Genomic DNA, 20,391 nt, shown 5'->3' on the forward strand with positions numbered 1-20,391 from the left:
AATATTAGAAGAAAAACACCTGATCCTTAATGATAAGCCTAACCAAACTGATGGAAATACAGCCTTAACACTTGGATCCTTGGCAGCTCACAAGTTACTAGACTTCAAAGCCTTTATCGAGCCAAGCACTTAAGCACATGCTTAACTTTAAGCATGCGAGTAGTCCACATGGGGCTACCACATATTTAAAGGGTTATGCTGGAGCAGATTCTAAAAGTGTATTTTTATATTTACATTAATCTTCCTTTCTCCTCCCTCCAGTGCATACAAACCCTGAAATAATGTCTATCAAATGAAAACTGGTTGTTGCAGTATGTTTATAAAGGGCTCCCCTACCTGTCTTTTTCTTGAATTACAAAGATCTTTCCCCAGCTCTTGGGGAAGACACCAAGAACCACTATGGCTTGCATAATGCACTATTTTTCTCACCACACTATTATTTGTTAAGGGGCTGTGGGTGCTTGGAGACAGGAGAAGCAAGACTATAATTGCAACAATGGGGCAGGGCACCCTGATACATACACATATAAAACCCAAACCCTGAAAATTGATGGTACAGTTTATTTTCAGTGACAATAACCATCATTTAGAACAGGGGTGGGCAAACTTTTTGGCCTGAAGGCCACATCTGGGTATGGAAATTGTATGGCAGGCCATGAATGCACACAAAATTGGGGGTTGGGGTGCAGGAGAGGGTGAGGGCTCCAGCTGGGAGGAGTAGTAGAGCTGGGAAAAGAACTCAGAACTCGTGCCTCCCAAGTCACCTGTGCTAATCACTAGACAACGCTGCCGGTCCAAACAAGGACAGAGCCACATTAGCTTCAGCTCCATCAGAAGTCCAGAAGCAGGCAAGAAAAAAAAGTTTGCCACATACATAAAAGTTAAGGTGAAATCTCCCTGAGTACAGACTGCCAGTACCTGGCCTATGCACCACTTCAGTACTGCTGCACAAGGATAAATTTCACCCAAAGTGAGCAAAGGAAGAAATGTTTTTCAGGAAGGTATTACAGAAAAAGTAAAAAAAAAAAAAAAAAGAGAGACATTAAACATTTAAGAAAAAGAATAGAAACAGATGTCAGCTCAAAGGCTTCTATTTTATATCACATTGAGGTTATCTGAAATTTGCATTTAACAAGTTGACAGCCTCTAGATGTATTGTATATTGGATGTGTTTGATGAGCCTTTTTAAAAATCTTTTTCTGGAGGCAGGTTAGAGCTCATCTCCTTTCCTTTTTTCCCCTTTTTAGCTCCACTTGTTTTATAATTGACAGATGTTGAAATATTGCCCGTTCTACAATGACAGTGGAATTTTTTTAAACACTTACATTCCTATACATCATCATCATCATGTTCCCATTAGTGCAACGATGAAGCCCCTGCACTCCTATCTGTTTCTGGCAAGACTTGCAATGGTTCCCCAGCTGTGCCTCATGCCTTTAGCCAAAATTCCAAGCCTAGCAGAATTTTGAGAATGTAATCTTGCTTTTCCGTTGATTAGAGTGCGATGTTGCAACATACACAACTAGAGCTCACCTCTATGAGTGGAGCCACTGGCTTCCTGGGTATTACTCATAGCACTAAATCCTGTATTTGGTAGTAATCAAATATAGGATTGAGCCATGCTAATGAAAGAGCCTTATAGAAGTGAAGAAAGATGAAGTCATCACTAGGATCTTACATAAATCAGGAACTTCAACAAAATAAAACACAGAGATCAAGATAAAAGGCTGACAAAACACAAACAGTTCTTTTAAAGGTAACAAGTACATGCTATGCATAAGATTTATTAATACTTTTATAGAAATTCCTTGTAAATTAATAAAGACAATATTTTTGTTAAAGAAAATCACTCTGAAGACCTAGAGAAATTAATACAGAACATGTCCACAGAACTTTCTATCACCCTATGCAATTCTATAGCAGCGATATAAATTATCCATTAAATTCTACAGGTATTTTGGTACTTTTAGGAAAGTCCTATACTGGAAAAACAGAGCTCTACCCATGGCAATAATGCAATAACTTTCCAGCACAAAATGCCCATTACTTTTTTTTCTCTTCACATTTCAGAGATTGAAAATGTCACTGACCCAAGGACTGAGACTCGATATGCCCTCCTGGATCACAGCTGTAGTAGGAAGAGAGCCTGAAATATAAGCCCATATATCAGATGCCTGGTATGAGGCAGGACCTGCTCACAGAATCTGACAGGAACGGGGCTGATATTGCAAAAACACATATTCCTAAGAAGTGCTAGTCACAGAGTACTAGCAAATATATTCCGATATCAAATGGTACCAAAACATCCCGATATCAAGGATGGTACAAAAACATTCCCCGAGGATAACAGAATCACACTGACCTCTCCTAGAAGATAAGGTCACGATGACAGTACGTAATAAAGATGGTTTGATCGAACCAACATGTACAAGGTAATGGGTAATAACCAGCCATGTCAGGGAGCAGTAACTAACTATGTCAGAGGCAGTACTAACTTATTTGTATCAGGGTATGAAGATACATCTCAGAGGGAATATTTTTGTCTAGCCTAAGAAGGAATGGAAAGTCCTGCCATTTGCTCAGCTGGTCCACTGTTAAAGGCACACATTAGCGGTCCAGTAGAGTCTGCAGGATACTAGTACCGTGTTTCGTTGGGTGCCTTCCACCTTTAACAGATCTTGCGGTTATTGAGCGGTTTGCTTGAGGACTGCCATGCCAGCTGTCTGCGCTAGGCTGGGGCGGCACACAGAGGGAACACACACGAAGCCAACATCTATCAACATCTAACCACAACAGCCAATCAAAGCACTAGCAGTACAACAGACCGGTGATATCTTCAAGGTCCAGTATCTCGTGAAACACCAGATTTAGGTATGAACATCTCATGGTACTGGAAATCAAACAAACAATCTCATTAATTTTATTAACCAGTATCTTACTAGCTGCTAGAGTTAGGAATTAATGCTTTACATCATTTGAAATCTGGGATTCTAGGTTTTCAGATACAAGACATTGATTTCTAGCAGCACTCACAACAGTGTTAGCTGCAGTTATGTTAAAATCAAAGTAGTGGGAGAAGAACCAAAATAGTAATCAGTATAGTGTGATTTTATGCCACCATATCCCATTATCTGCCAAGGCCAGAAACACTTTGGTGGACCTGTTCAAATGCCTGCAAGACCAGTAACCTTTCCAAGGTCAGTGTTTAGAAGTTTAGATCCCAATGTTTTCATATCTTATAGCAGTAATAATGATCATGGGGGATGAAGCGTTTCCATGCAACTAGTAAGTCCTAACTCCATCCAGCCTGTAGTTATTTGCCAGGAATTGATGTCTTCCCAAGATGGTAATTATTGTTCTGGTAGACCCAGTGTATGTGCAAGAGCATATTCTATTTGATTTATATATGGTTTGCTCAGGGAAAATTCTTGTGCCTCATTTAGTGTGCATGCTTCAGTAAAAACACCTTGCCTTACTACTTGTCGGTAGATATCTCCTGACTGAGAAACAGAAGTCCAAAAATAAATAGGATAAAGAGGGTACATTCCTAGTGGAACTAAAAAAAAAAAAAAAAATACAAGCCCACCTGACCACTGGGAATCAACAATCCCATTAAGGTTGCTTAAAAGATGTCGGAACTGTACCACTCTGCTGAAGGTTTTCAAGAGAGTCAGCCTTACAGCTTCTCTTAAAAAAACAATTTGTGAACACATTCAGACAGAAAATTATTTTTCCCATGTTCATCAAGCCTAATCTTTGTAGGACCTTCAAGGCCTTTTTTCATATGCTTGTTTCAGGCAATCTCCAGGTAAAGAGAAATGCCTTTGTACGCAGACAATAAACAATGTCTGTACTGTAGTATACAAAATTGCTTCTCTATAGCTTTCATCTTCTAATATTTAAGGTCAATGACATCAAAGAACCTAAAATAATTCTATTTTCATTCTATAGAAAACAAATGGTTATTAAAGGCACTGGGTTGTCCACCCACATTTCATACAGTTTGAACAGACTGTAAGTACTACTTAGTTCTGATTTTGTCAAACCCCTTTGGAAATGCCAGAAAAGAATATCTATTTAACTCTTTTGGGGCAGAGTTTCAGAAGAGCCCAGCACCTCTAAAACCAGTTGACAGGGTCACAAATTCAACAGAAACCAAAAGAGAATCCTTTACATTTCTGTCATATTATATCTCATTTTGAGCTTGTACTTCTTGTTTTCCTCAACCTTAGATGACCAAGAAACGGCAGACTCTCTCTCTCCCATCTCAAAGACAAGACCAAGCCTTCCTCTCCAAATAAAGCCTCTCTCATCACACCCACATTCCTGTCTTCAAATGGCTGATTCATTCTCCCTGCCAGATCACTTATTCCCACATGCACCAACCTGCACTGCTGACCTGGCCTCACCTCATAAGTGCTGGCGTTTAGCCTAAGAAAGAACTGCTAAAGAGCAGGTCACACCAGAGATGCAAGCGCGGCGCATAGGACCTGACCATGTACCACACAGGAACATACAAGTTCTGATACTGACAACCCATAGGAAGAGGGCTGGGGACATAGAGGGTTTCTGATAGTTGGGAGAGTCAGGATTTAACTCTCAACTCCCAGAAAACTCCTCTGATCAACAGCATAGCAACTATCAGTGGAAGTTCACCCTCCTCTCCTCTCACCCCCACCCCACCTCCCAAAGAAAATCACCAGTAAACAGCTACTTCTCTAGAGGTTAAAGTGGCAAGAGTGAATTCACAACAGTGGCTGATGTAAGAGTCATGGGTATAATTCTTCTGTTAAGATATTTATTCCAAAGCAGAGTCAAATGAAAAATGCTGCAAAGCAGGAAATTAAATGTTTTATAGTCCAAAACATTCCTACTAACACTCTAATTACATCCTAGAGGAAGCATGATTGAATGAACAGAGCACAAGACTCTGAGTTAAGGTTCCTTGGTTCTATTCCCGGCTCTACCACTGACTTCCTGTTTGACACCAGGCAAGCCACCGTAGGCCCGTTTTACTGAGCATCCACAACTCCCATTGGCATTTTACATGTGCAGCACTTCTGGAAGCAAGGCCCTTAACCTCTTTGTGCCTTTGTTTCCCTATCTCCATACTGGACACAATAATAATTTCCTATAGTATCTCAGAGCAGAGTTATGTGACTTAATATCTGTACTGCACAGAGGTCACTGTATAAAAGATGGATGCACGCCGTAAGTGAACTGTCATGTGCTTTTTCTGTAACCCTTCTGCTTCCCCCTCCCATCCACTCGTTGTGCCTCAAATTAGCATGTAAGCTCCTCAAAGCAGGGACCATGGCCACACTCCTGCATTGCAATTGACACAGATGGGACCCCTGCACTCATGCCCAGCCCAACATGACAAGAGAGCAGTCTGCTTCCACACAACAAAATGCAGGACCAATGCCAATGTGTTTTTATTTGCACCTGATTTAATTTTAGGTACTGTATACAAAGTAATTCTTCTGTTATTGTTTAGTTTTGGAAACACTCACAAAGGGCACACACCATAATCAACAAGCATCATAAACAACCAATTCACTTTTATTCCCATGTTTATTTCTCTGTTTGGTGTGCACGAGAGAACCAATAAGATCAAGAAACTTGTTTCTCCGCTAATTAACCACCCTATGGAAGTGTAATTTATGCATTGTTAATAATTTATGGATAACTCTCATTTTTCTGCCATCAACCTCCATTATATTTAAGTTTCTGCCCAATAGCTTCTGGATATTTCATATATCTTCCTTTCCCTTTTGTCCATAAGTTCCCATACTGTGTTTTTGATGGTGATACCCAGAGACCTGGCTGGTCACATGGTGCTGCCACTTCATCTTAGTTTCCAGATATTAAACTGCATAAAAAGCTGCTTAAAAAAAGCATCCAGTACTTTCCTAATGCTGCTTTTGTATGTCGAACAATTACTAGTGCAACTGCTATTGATGTTATGTGAGAGAAAATTCAATCAGAGGGCAGTGTGTCCACAAAACTCTCTCTCTCTCTATTAAAATGTGGCCCACCTTTGTAAAAGCTAAAGAATCACTGATAACCCCTTTCTAAACTATCATTCTCAGGAACACCATGCAACAGCAAATTCCACACATTAATTATGCCCTCCTGACACAAAATGTTACTTCCTTATCCATTCAAGCTTTGTTACCTTTTAATTTAAAGTGCCCTCTTTTCCAGCATTGGGACAAAATAAATAGGAGTGGCTCCATGGTCTTCATAACATGCATTGCTTTATATACTGTACATCTAGCCTATCCAAATCAAGTGGTACATAGTGTCAAACTGGAGAGGATAGCCACAATGCCAACATCTTAAGCCAGTGCTGAATATGTGGATCACAGTGATCTTTACTAAGCATTAATTCAACTTTACAGAAGTGGGAAACAGAGGCACAGGGTAGTCACACAGAATTCCAGTGGCAAGTGAAGTAGTAAGCAGAACCTTGACTCATGGGCTGATGCCCACACCCACTGGATCACAGTGCCTTCCTAATCTTTTTATTACCTCACTCCTAACTTGTGCTTCTGGGACCTCTTCGTATTGAACATCTCAGTATTATGGTGCAGGAAACACTGGTTAGGTAACTGGAACCTCTAAGGAATCAGACTGCGGACAAGTTCAGTAATCGCTGGTTCACTGCCTATTAAGATAAAGTGTTTTAAAAATTCAGGCTTCCAGAAGCCATTAAAACTTCCCGCTTCACTTAACTGCTTAGGAAAGAAAGTACAAGAGATAAATTGATTCTATACCACGCTAAATTAAGGGCAGCTGTTATGTTCCAGCTTTCTGACAGCTTTGATTCACCCCATCCTCCTTTCCCTTAAAAGTTATATGCATAGATGACAAACATTAACTATCATCCACTTTTCATAAGTTTTGGTGGAAAAGGATTTTTCATTCCTGAGCCAGCAAGGACCACAAGGACTAAAGTTTCAAGAGAGTGCCTCCCATCAACCAGGAGAGGCCCCTCTGGCTGATTAACGAGCAGGATTCACAAGTTCCAAAGAAAATTACTTCTGATAGAAGATAGTGGCTATGCAACAGGCCCTCCAGGGATAAGGTGTGGAAGAGAGGGTAAAACCTGGGGAATTGAAGAGAATCTCAGTGCTTCAAGAAGGACACACAGAGCTGCTCATTAACAGAGATGGGTATTTTAATTTTGCTACAGAAGCACAAATAACTGTCAACCACCACAGTCACGTGAAATGTGGTTTTTGAGATTCGATTTCAGAAGTGGGTCAACATGGAGTTATGCATCCTGTGACTTCAGACAAATCAGAAGCAGCAGATACAAGCTTCATTAGAGGATATCTTGCCTTTTAAATCATCTCTAGCTGTCTGCCCTCCAGAGACTCCTGAGGAGGCAAGCTGGCCTTCATTTTTCCAAGACTGACTACTTATAGCTAGATATAAAAAGGGCTTCCTCTTCACCTAGTAATCCTCACTGAGCTATTCAAGAGCCTTCACCAACTGGCTATTGAATATCCTTCAGTAAAAGGTGCGTTCAGGGCTGACTTCAGGGCTTGTCTACCCTGGCACTTCACAGCGCTGAAACTTTCTTGCTCAGGGTTGTGAAAAAACACCCCCCTGAGCACCGCAAGTTTCAGCGTTGTAATGTGCCAGTGTAGACAGTGCACCAGAGCACCAGGTACCAGTGCACCACGTATCTACGCCCCTCGTGGAGATGATATTTTTACGCTTTAACGTTGCCAGTGAAGACATGCCCTTAGGCATACACTGCATGGGGCACCTGGAAATGTGGGGCATCCTTGGTCTTAGCGTCCACCCTCCCACCTCTTCCTATCCCTGTTCTAATCTGACCCTTCCTGCAGGCTCCTACCACAGCTGACTACTGCAGCCTGGTGAGTCTTCCTCCAGCAGGGATCTAATACTTATAAGTGAAAAAGTCTTCCAGCCGCCAGACCTATTAGCATAACATTGAAACTGTTAAAGAGCCATTCAAGTGGTAAGGAAGCCACTTAACAGGCATTTGCCAACCCGCAGGTATATACTGTCAGTTTCTGAATTTACTGACCAAAATACTTGTGCATTACTGTAATATTTACTCAGAACATGTTAGTCTACAGCACCTTAGTTTAAAATTTGCTTTAAAAATATTTCATTAGTGTGTTGCTGAAGATTATAACATCGCATCTCTAAAAAATACTTGCATAGATTTTTAGATGCACAATCTGCACTTTAGCCTTAAATGCTTGGATCTTCAGACATATAGTTTTTTAAATGAAACCTTCAAAAGACCACTCTTATCTAAAATACACGTGCGAGCCCGGGCAGCCGTTGGGCATATGTCCTTGCAGCATCACTGAGAAGTACCCCTTGAAATTTACATACTGGTTAGCAAGGTGCTCCGGTGCCAAGATAGGAATATGCATTCCATCTATCACCCCACCACAGTTAGGGAACCCCACTGCAGCAAAGCCATCCACTATGACCTACATGTTTCCCAGTGTCACTACCCTTGATAGCAGAAGATCAGTGATTGCATTGGCTACTTGGCTCACAGCAGTCCCCACAGTAGATTTGCCCACTCCAAATTGATGCCTGACTGCAGTCAGGTGTTGCAAGCTTCCACAGGGCTATTGACACTCGCTTTTCAACTGTCATGGCAGCCCTCATCTTGGCCTTCCTCCGCTTCAGGGCGGGGAAAAGCAACTCACAAAGCTCCAGGAAAGTGGCCTTACGCACGCAAAAGTTTCGCAGCCACTGGGAATCATCCCATACCTGCAACTCTATGCAGTCCCACCGGTCTGTACTTGTTTGCCAGGCCCAGAATTGGAGTTCCACTGTATCAACCAACCCCACTGCCATCATGATATCCCATTTGCCACATCCCGTACTTTCAGGAACGTCTGTGTCCATGTCATCCTCACAATCATCCTCATGCTGGCGTCTCTTAGCCAGGTTCCGCACATACTGCAGGATAATGTGGGCGGTGTTTACAATGTTCATAACAGCAGCGGTGAGCTGACCAGGCTCCATGCTTGCCATGCTAAGGCGTCTGCATGGGTAACCCAGGAAAAAAAGCGTGAAACAACTGTCTGCTATTGCTTTCACGGAGGAAAGGAGAGAGAAGAGACTGACAACTTGCACCCAAAACCACCCACGACAATGTTTTTGCCCCCATAAGACACTGGGAGCTTAACCCAGAATTCCAAGGGGCAGCAGAGACTGCAGGAACTATGGGATAGCTGTCCACAGTGCACCGCTCTGTGAGTCGATGGTAGCCACAGTATTGAGAACACAATCCGCCGACTCAATGCAGACATACACAATCGACTGTATAAAATCAATTTCTAAAAGTCGACTAATTTCATAGTGTAGACATATGCTAAGAGAACAGCTGAGATGCCTTCATGCTTAAATTGCATTCCTGAGAGGATTACCAAGCTTCATTTAAATCAAAGGCAGACATAGTCAAGCTTGATCCTACGATGTCAAAAGGCCCCTCAACATTCAGTGAAGTAAGTGGATGTTGCGTCCTTCCTCCAAAGGACTAGGTCCAAAAGTTGCTACATCTTCTATAAAGTGAATAGCTTGAACTAACCTTCTTTCCCAGCCATATAATTAAAGCACCATTACTTAGTGTTGTATTCTAGGCACCCTTTAAAAAATATTAGTTGATTTCTTTAGGTTGTATTTTATTGTGGAGAATTCTGCAAGTTAAACAAAAACATTTTTGTTTCAAATCCACAAAGTACCTGAATGTTAGTTAAAATTAACCCAATTTCCTGAAAACAAAATAATTCCACACTGGAAGAAGAAAAACAAAACAAAACAAAAAAAAAACCTACTTCTGATCCTGCAGGATGAAGTGGAAAAGAAAAATTCTGAAAGAAAGCAGAAACAAAGATAATTTTAACTCTAACTCTGTTTGCCAACAATGCTCAAGGTCATGTTCTTAATGATGCTTGTAGATAAAAGATCATTCTGTCTTGATGAGGCAACTAATACCACCTAGAGCTTTCACAGCACTGTTCATATTTAAAGTAGCTTACAAATATGAATAAATCTTCTCAGCACCCCTGTAAGGTAGGGAAGTATTCCCATTCCCATTTTACAGATGGGAAAACTGAACCCCAGAAAGTTTAAGTAATTCAACCCGGGCTACAACGGTCCTAAGTTCAAATTGCTAGCCCACACCTAGCACAATACACACTCGGTCATTTTCCAGAACGAAGGACCCAATCCTGCAAAATGCTGAGCATAAAGGGGTTTGATCCTCCCAAGATGGGCTCAACATCTGGCATGACTAGTTTGCCATAAACAAAAAACCTAAACCTGCCAGCACCTTCAACTCCCACTGAAGTCAGCCACTTGAAATTTGGCAGGATCAGGCTCAAAATGAGCAGAAATCTAGCACGTAAAAGAATTAGAGAATCAAATATGGCCAACAAGAAAGGCCACAAAGTTTGAGTTTTAGGAATGCAACAAGAACCATTTAAGTTTTTCCATTTCTCTGCCTCATTGAAATTACTGTCACAGAAATGGCTTCACGTGGTGCCAATCTTTACTCCCCTTGCAGCTTTTGTCAAAGAAATGCTTCAATAGGATTGAAATGCCCAGCACAATCTCTGAAAAACAACAGCATGCTGTACACAGGACACTTTGAAAAGAAAGAAAGAATGAGCTATTAAAGCTGGGAGGCATTTCTCAATCAATCGTACTTCGCCATCATGCCAAGATAGCATTCTTTGGAAAAATTAATCGTTTATATTTTGATTCCCTCTACAAAGGTAACAGAGACTTATAGAAGAGACTGGGATCAGCCACAGAATTAGACTACAGGACACTGAATAGGTCCCAGTATTGGATACAGTTTACTATGATCTTTCCCTGACACACAAGGGTTAGAATCCTGGAGTTTTATTTTCATGACAAAAAGATCAAGCCAATGTTTTGACTATCTACATAAGATGATATTGCTCAATTACATAACACTTCTAGACTGGATCATATTGGCTAACTAAACCACTAATTAAAACCATCTGAACATATCATGGAACATCATGCTTTAATAGAAACTGAGAACAGACTGAAAAAACCACAAGGAGACAGTCAGGATTATTTGAATTGACTACAGTCAGAATCATTTAGCCCCCAAGTCATACAAACAACTAGGTATGTACATAACTTCACTTCCATGAACAGTCTCAATTGATTGTAATGGGACTATTCACATGAGTAAAATTATACGTGCTAAGTGTTCCCAGGTTCAAAGCCTTACATGATAAAATCCTGAGGACAGGAGCTGTCACTTGTGCTTGAAAAATACTACATACACCCACAATAATGTATAATATTAATACATAATAATCACAGAATCATGGGACTATAAGGGAGCTCAAGAGATCTTCTAGTCCAGTCCCCTCCACTCGTATCTACAACATCCCTGACAAGTGTTTGTCTAACCAGCTCTTAAAAATTCCCAATGACAGAGATTCCACAACTCCCTAGGCAATTTATTCCAGTGCTTAGCTACCCTGACAGTTAGGAAGCTTTTCCTAATGTCCAACCTAAATCACCCTTGTTGCAATTTAAGTCCATTGTTTCTTGTCCTATCTTCACAGGTTAAAGAGAACAATTTTTCTCCCTCCTCTTTGTAACAATCTTTTATGTACTTGAAAATGGGTATCATGTTCCCCCTCAGTCCTCTCTTCTCCAGACTAAACAAACCCAATTTTTTCAACCTTCCCACATAGGTCATGTTTTCTAGACCTTTAATAATTTTTGTTGCTCATCTCTGGATTTTCTCAAATTTGTCCACATCTTTCTTGAAATGTGGCACCCAGAACAGGACACAATATTCCATCTGAAGCCTAATCAGTGGAGTACAGTGGAAGAATTACTTCTTGTGTCTTGCTTAAAATGCTCATAAGGATGATGTTTGCTTTTTTTGCAACAGTGTTACACTGTTGACTCCTTTATCTTGTGATCCACTATCACCCCCAAATCCCTTCCTAGGCAGTAATTGCCAATTACATAAGTGTGCAACTGATTGTTCCTTCCTAAGTGGAGTACTTTGCATTTATCTCTATTGAATTTCATCCTATTTATTTCAGACCATTTCTCCAGTTTGTCCAGATAATTTTGAATTTTAATCCTATCCTCCAAAGCACTTGCAACCCCTCCCAGCTTGGTATCGTCTGCAAACTTTATGTGTACTCTCTGTGCCATTATCTAACTCATTGATGAAGATACTGAACTGAACCGAACCCAGAACTGATCCACCTGCAGGATCCCACTTCATATGCCCTTCCATAGTGCACAATCGTGAGTAATTCTGACATTCAAGAGTCTAGTTTCAAGACTATGTTGAGGGTGAAAATCAAATGATAAGAAGGATTTGTTTAATGGCTGAATCTTTCATTTCAATTAATGTAGTCAGAGGGAAACCTTTTAAAGTCTTAGGCTAAATGTACATGCAGTGATTTTCAATATTCTGTCATCTGTAAACAAACATCGGATATCAGGAACTAATAAGAACACTATCAAACCATAATACTGGAAGGAGAACCACATCAGAGTCCTTCTAGAAGTAGCCAGCATTGCCAATTCTTCCGCAGAAGCTCATCAACTGTTCTGGAGCACTCTGTTGCTTCAGCGCACTCTCTTGATAGTGCTATGCAAGGGATCTCAAACTGGGGGTCGGGACCCCTCAGGGAGGTCATGAGGTAATTACATGGGGGGGGTCACAAGCTGTCAGCCTCCACTCCAAACCCCATTTTGCTTCCAACAATTATAAAAATGTATTAAATATAGAAAAAAGTGTTTTTAATGTATTGGGGGGGTCACACTCAGAGGCTTGCTATGTGAAAGGGGTCACCAGTACAAAAGTTTGAGAATCACTGCTCTTACGGGAACCTGTGTACCCAAACAAAGAAATCAAATTTCCTGATGCAAGGTATGGGTCTGCTGTGCAAAGTCTCACCAATTTCAGCTTCCTGCATGATTCTGGAGCTTTGGAAACGAAAAAGAAGCCCTTCCACCATGAAATCATCAGTGTGGAGCAGAATCCAAAGCATCGCACTTTTACTGGGCCTGTAAGTTGAGTGCTCTGCTTGTATCATTTTAATGGGGAATGGAAGTGAAGATAGCTCTTTTCGAAAACACCTGCCATTTCGTACCATTTAGATTATTCCAGAGGCAAAAATATCTTCAAAAAGCATTTTTCTTTTTCTCTATCTCACTCCTGCCTTAGACCATGTCTACACTAGCAAGCTTGCAGCTGTGCTGCTGTAAGATCACTCATGTAGCCACTCTACGCTGATGGGAGACAGCTCTCCTGTCGACATAATAAAACCAACTCAACAAGTGGCAGTGGCTATGTTGGCAGGAGAGCTGTGCACATGAGCACTTATGCAAAATTTATGTTGCCTGGGGGAGGCGGGGATTTTTTCATACCCCTGAACAACGCAAGTTTTACTGATATAAGTGGAAGGGTAGACATGGCCTTAGATCAGGAACAGATTGTAACTGTCATCAGCTGGATGTTGAAATGAACAGATAAATACCAAAAATAATCTGTAGGGATTTATCCCAATCCCACTCAAATCAATAGGATCAATATTTGGCTTGGATGTGGGTGAATGGTTTGAGGGTTCAAAAATATCTTCAGAAGTATTCTTCTTTTATAAACCACAGAGAGGAAGTCATCCATTACAGGGTTGGTTTAGTGATACCCAGAAAGGGGGTCATTCCATCACAGGTGGGCAAATCATTCTAAACTCTTTCAATTCAGAAGCAGAATTTTAACAAGGGGCTCTCACCTCCACTGACAATGCTACACCAGCATATTAGAACCAGGAAGCAAAGATGCTTATGAATCGACCTGCGTCTTTATACAGAGTGAATACAGATGAAAAAACAATCACAAAAAGGAGTAAAGTATCAGAGGGGTAGCCGTTTTAGTCCGGATCTGTAAAAGCAGCAGAGAGTCCTGTGGCACCTTATAGACTAACAGATCTACTGGAGCATGAGCTTTCGTGGGTGAATACTCACTTCAAACTAAATTAGAGTTTCAGCTGTAATAATCTAAAAGGTTAATTTATACAGCAAATTATTTTTAAATACATCATTTAACGTGACTAAGACCCTTTAACAATGACAAATATTTATTCTGATTCCTGAAATGAACAAAAGCGTCTTAGGCTAACAAAAGACATCGATCTGCTAAGGATGGCTGAGGGTACAGAGTTATGACTAAATAAATTCACATCAAAATAGGGAAGCTAACAGGCATCTTTCGTTTATGTACTTTATTTTTAAACTTCTTCCAAATTTGAAGAGTATATGAAACAATATTTTTAGGGCAGGTCCCGCTCTGCTGCATGCCTACCTCTTTTGTTTATTTATTGCAAACAGATTTTTACACCACACTCATCATGGTAGGATCTGAATGCCTTTTATTAGTGCATTAAGCAACAAGTGGGTATTCACCCACGAAAGCTTATGCTCCAATACTTCTGTTAGTCTATAAGGTGCCACAGGACTCTGTCACTTTTTACAGATCCAGACTAACACAGCAACCCCTCTGACACTAAGCAACAAGACCACACATCTATCACGTTATTTGTTCTCTCATCTACTAACGCTCATTCCCACCATAAGCTAGCAATCTCCTACAGGCGCACTCCCAATTACAGGCAGGAAGAAGAATGACGGAGTCATTCGAAGGACTGAATTATGCAGTTTCATTTTATCTAATTCTAAAAAGAAAAAATAAAGAGAAAAGCTAGGGCAGAGATGAATACAATAAATCGCTGTCCCTTTGCTTTCAGAGTGACAGGACATCAGGATTCCCTTTTAAAGTACGCATGGAGACAGTCACATTCACTACTTTTATAAATTGTGTAGGCACTGAGCAATTTCAGCAGTTTCTCTCAATGTGTTCATTTCTTCCTCTCTCCACAAATCAACACACCAGCCAAGACTAATTGCTTCCCCCATTATCTTCCACAACTCCAGTTCTCCCCTCTTCCACCTCTCTCATTCACTCCATCCAAAATGCAAGGAACAAGGTCTTCCTTGACCAACTCTTCCTCTCACTTGAAATCACCAATCTCCTCTTCCACCAAAAGGTCAATATCCTTTTTCTCCCCCACCCAGGCTCTCTGTAAAACATTCCTCTCATCTTCATTAACCCCTCATCTCCGCCTTCAACCCTCCAGCGCGCTGCACTCCACCCTCATTTCACCCTGGTCTCTCTGCCCCCAACCCACCTCCCCATTTCACTTGTGATTTTGGTTGAGAGTTTCAAAGGTTCCCATGTCACTAAGGGTATGACCACACTGCAAAAAAAGGACCTGCAACAGCAAGTCAAAAAGCCTGGGTCAAGTGATTTGTGCTTCTGAGGTTAATGCTACAGCGCTAAAAATAGCTGTGCTTGTGTTTGAGCTCAAGCTGGAGCCCAGGGTTTGAAACCTGGTGAGGGGGTGGCTCTGGGAAAATGTCTCACTTTTGAGGAACTTCTAATTTATGGTATGTCAGGGCTGCAGTTTGTCATGCTCTCCTCTCCTAACATAGCCTAAATCTGATCCGACACATGATTATTAGTAAGGAAATACGGAAATCCCTCCCTACTCAGGTTTTCACTGGTGATTCATTTCCCAGAATCACTGGTGGGTTTGTGAACTCTTTCCCCGCAGCTAGATTCACAGCTACGCTCTGTGCTGTTAAGCGTTAGTATGCAAGCGCAGTGTCTTCTCTCATGTGTTACCATGGCAGCCATGAAGTAGCATAACATGCTAGTAATAAAAGACTTTTATAGGTAGAAGAGTAGGAGCTGTCAACAACAATGACCTCAACCTCACAGTGATGGATACCCAGATCAACAGCAGTGAAATTCTGATTTTCAGCGGGTGCACTACAGAAAATTTTTTTTTCCTTTGCAAATGAACTTCATAGGATTAACCAAACGCAGCTTCTCTCAAATCAAATTCAGCAGCATCTCTCGTTTATTGATTGTTGATTGTGAATTTCAGCTTTGCAAAAAGGAAAATTAACACATATACTGCTTATGCTTTTCAAAGCTGATGGCTCTTCTGCAGAGTGATACACAAGTTATACTTAAAATGCTACTGGTGCTTAAGAAACTCTTCTCTTTAAGCCCTACTTACCAACATTTCCTCTCCCTTGTGCGTGACCAATTTCATTTTCCTCTCCCCCACTGCAAGTGTTCAAGGTTTATAATTACTCTGTGAAAGAATGTGAATTTCTATAGCAAAAATAAGAAAATCCACTTAATTTTTAAATGAGACGATTCAGAAAATGTGTAAATCTGGGGAGGGGTACCAATTTTAAGTGCAGAGGGCAGTGAGGCAGTCAAATTAAAAGTTCCCATTTTCTGTAAACAGTTCAGAAGCCCAAAAAATGGGTCAAAATATGCACCGTGGGATGTTAAGATTATACAATTCCAACTCAATCTGAATGACTGTTCATTCTCCGCTAGATAACTGAAAAAAGACTTGCTACCGTCAATAGGAGCATTACAGTCAGAGACTGAAGACTGAAAAGTCATAGTTCAACCACATACACCTTTACCTCGATATAACGCTGTCCTTGGGAGCCAAAAAAATCTTACCGCATTATAGGTGAAATCACGTCATATTGAACTTGATCTGATCCGCTGGGGCGCGCAGCCCCGCACCAGCGGAGCGCTGCTTTACCACGTTATATCCGAATTCATGTTATACTGGGTGGCATTATAACGGGGTACAGGTGTACTTCATAAAGTGAAAGAAAGAGGGAAAGGAAACTAGAGAACTCTGTTCTTAAAAAAGCAAAACTGATTAGAATTTTAGGAGAGACATTTCTGAGGACTATGTACCATATGCAAATGAATGCCCCAATTAAGAATTGGTTATTTTAAGCAAAAATTATTTACAGATTCTGAAAGTTTAATGTCTAGAATAAAATAATAATGGCTCCTGGAGCGTATTTATACACCAATTTAAACAAACATCTTCTGTCTTTGGAGGCAAGGATCCTATGTTATCTTCCTTCCTGTTTGCATGTTATTTACACACCAAACTAGACCAAATACCATTTAAGAGGTAAATCTCTCAGTGCTTTGCAAAGATCGATAAATATTTTTATTTACATTTTATAGCAGGATAAAATATGCCACAAAGTAGTTAATTAACTTGCCCAGGCTAGACTGAGTAACTGGGCAGAACTATGAACAGACTCTCATCTGCAGATATCCAGCCTCGTTTCCTATTCATGGCTTCATATGCTGTATGTATCTCACGTACCTGTATTTAAGTCTAGAAGTTATCCTAAAAAAGGAAGTCCTACGGCATTTTTTAAACTGAACTCATTATTAACCTCTTTCTGATCTTACTGATGATATATTTTAGAAGTTAGTTTAAACTTGAAATGAATATTACAGTTGTCCAAAAGGCAACATTTTCAACACTGTGACTCATCAGGAATATTCATGGATACAATAATCCAGTGAAATCCCAGTGGCTGTTAACATGATTAATAACTCCACCTGAAACGTTCAACATGCCTCTAGGAGATAAAATATTCCTAGTTCAGCATTAGAAACATTCCCCTTTTCTAATTTCACTTCTACATAGTAGAAAAAATGTCACATGTTCTCTTTAACTTAATTATTCTCCATTTATTTCAATTTTTAAACAAACAAAAAGCACCTTTCCAAATCTGCATGCCTAGAGAAGATGACAAATTCATCAGAATCTTCACATTATGCAGAATGTATAACTATGCATGCACTAAATATTAATATAGCCACATGCTATTCTTTATGATGAAAATCTTCAGTAGTGATCTTTACATCATCAGAGTAAAGACCTATATTCTATCCAGAAATACACAGTACCAGAGCCTCAGCTGCTGTTAACTGGTATAGCTCTGCTGAAGTCCACACAGCTGCAATTACTTACATCAGGTGGGTTTTTGGCCCAGGAACTCTGCCCTCACTGGCTTGGTCATTTCTGCAGGCTGAGAACACAATTGTGCCTCCACATCCTTTTCCATCATTCTCACCAAACTCAATAACTGACATCAGTGCTGTTTGGCTTGCTGTGTCTCGCAAGCAGAGAGACACAAATGCCTCAAAACTGCAGTTTAGTATTTCGAAGCTACAAATTCCTAATGTTCTAATGTGGAGGTATCTGTTTCCTTCAGGTCTTCTTTCTACTCCAACATTATTGAATATATGCTCAGGGAAACAAGATAGGACACAGTTTAGCTTACCATTTCTTCTTCTGCAATCTTTTGATCGCAATACATCCCATTCTTGCTAGGTTTCTCTTTGGTCTGAGGACAGACATAGCCACTGGGGAGCAGTAAAGGAAGAAAGATGAAGATAGCCATCACCTAATTACAGAAAAACTGGATAGCCTGGATTGTAGATACCAAAAGATGTGCTCAACTAACACCTGTATCATTGTTAAATTTGCCCATGCACGTATACCCTGATACTACAAATCATTACAGGCAGCCACACTGAATCACAACCACTACAAAACTGGGAATAAAGTACATGCGGCACTTGCTACATTCCTTCTAAGGTACAGTAACAGTTATTGATAATCTCAGTGCATTATACATACCTCCTGTTGCTTCATTATGCTATTTCTCAACACTATAGCTAACGACACAGTGGAGGAAAGAAATATAAAGAAACTCCATCTTAAAGACAGGCATAAAATCAGTGATAAAGCATCACTCATGCAAAGCACTTTCATTCTACTGCCCATGTACTGCTGGTAGTAATAGCTCCAATGGTCAGTCAAGATGCCATTCTTAAAGTATTAGAAATTACATGCAGGCTTCACTAGTGCTGTGGAAAAAGCTTTTTTAAATATTAACATTTTACAAATATCATAAAATAAATATTACAATAATATTTATCACCTTCCATTTGAGGATTTCAAAACCCTTTGCAGATATTAACGAAATGAGTGTCACAACCTCACCCTCCTACTACCTCGCCCGATTGACAGATGAGAATCCTAGGCACAGAGGAGTTAAGTAACTTTCCTAAGGCCACAAAGCAAGTCAATGGTCAGTCTGGAATATAACCCTTATTATCTGACCTCTACGTCAATGCTTTCATAAGCAAAACCTTCCTTATTTACAAGTAAATACAGATTTGTTGAGGCATATTTTGTGGAAGCAGATTTTTAAGTCATAAAGCAGTAGCATTTGCTCCAGCATTAAAAGGCCAAAAGTAGACAGATTTCAGTGAATGATTACAAGTAAGGTATAAAAAAATATGCATGGCTATAGCTCATTAGTATTTATTAAAACCCTAACAATGCACTCACTATTAAACAAGATACAAAATACAGGGGAGTCTTTCCCAAAGACCTTAACATTCTAACAAAACAAGATAGAGTAGATAAACCAATCACACTGGAAAAGTCAAAGTACAGAATGGCTGGATTACTTGATTATTATTTGTGACTGATTTACCTTTCTGTGGGTGCTGCGGAGGGAAGAAATCTTATGAAGGAATCTGAAATAAGAAAGGAGGTTGGCAGGCTGGAGTAGGGAGGGCATTTGATGCAGAAAGGTTGATGTGGAAGATGACACAAAGGGGCTGATTCCCCAGCCTTGCACCATATGAAGTCATTTATACCTGTGCAAGGTAGATGTAAAAACATCAACTTTTCCATGAATGCAGAAATCTGATTTGGTAGCATTTTACACCTACGTTGCATAGGTGTAAAAGACTACCCAAGGTGCAAAGCATTTGAGAATTAAGCAGAGTATCTGTTGTGGAAGAGAGACCATTTTGCATCCCCTTAACATTTGAAGCTGTATTGGCCAACGGAACAACAATAAAACAAAGTAAGTCTATGCAGGGGCGGCTCTAGGCATTTTACCACCCCAAGCACGGCAGGCAGCCAGCCTGCCTTCAGCGACTTGCCTGCGGAGGGTCCACTGGTCCTGCAGTTTCGGCAGCACACCCGAAGCCGCGGGACCAGTGGACCCTCCGCAGGCATGCCGCTGAAGACAACCTGCCTGCCGCCCTCACGGCAACCGGCAGAGCACCCCCAGTGGCTTGCTGCCCCAGGCACCCGCTTAGCTTGCTAGGGCCTGGAGCAGCCCCTGAGTCTATGTTAAGATTAACTAGTTTTTCTTAAGCCTCTTACATGTACCACATACAGATAATAGAATGACAGGTTTCAGTGTGGTAGCCATGTCACTACAAAAGCTAATTTCCCCATACTAATTTTCCCCTACTGTTACTCACACCTTCTTGTCAATTGTAAGAAATGGGCCACCCTGTTTACACTGGCCTCATTACCACTTTAGAAGTGATTTTTCCACCCTTCATATTCTACTGTTGAAATTAGCCCATTT

General features: G+C 40.6%; 1 protein-coding gene across 1 annotated transcript in view; it reads right to left on the reverse strand.

Moving 5' to 3' along the window:
* The window catches only part of ARHGAP32 (Rho GTPase activating protein 32), a 341,478-nt gene extending 323,132 nt beyond the window's left edge, over positions 1–18,346 (reverse strand). Inside the window, exon 1 of the mRNA XM_075073474.1 lies at positions 18,274–18,346. The gene's annotated coding sequence lies outside the window, so the exon portion shown is untranslated. The remainder of the gene's footprint in view (positions 1–18,273) is intronic.
* Positions 18,347–20,391: the final 2,045 nt, after the last annotated feature.

The sequence above is a fragment of the Chelonoidis abingdonii genome, chromosome 18, assembly GCF_003597395.2.
Source record: "Chelonoidis abingdonii isolate Lonesome George chromosome 18, CheloAbing_2.0, whole genome shotgun sequence".
Taxonomy (NCBI): Eukaryota; Metazoa; Chordata; order Testudines; family Testudinidae; genus Chelonoidis; species Chelonoidis abingdonii.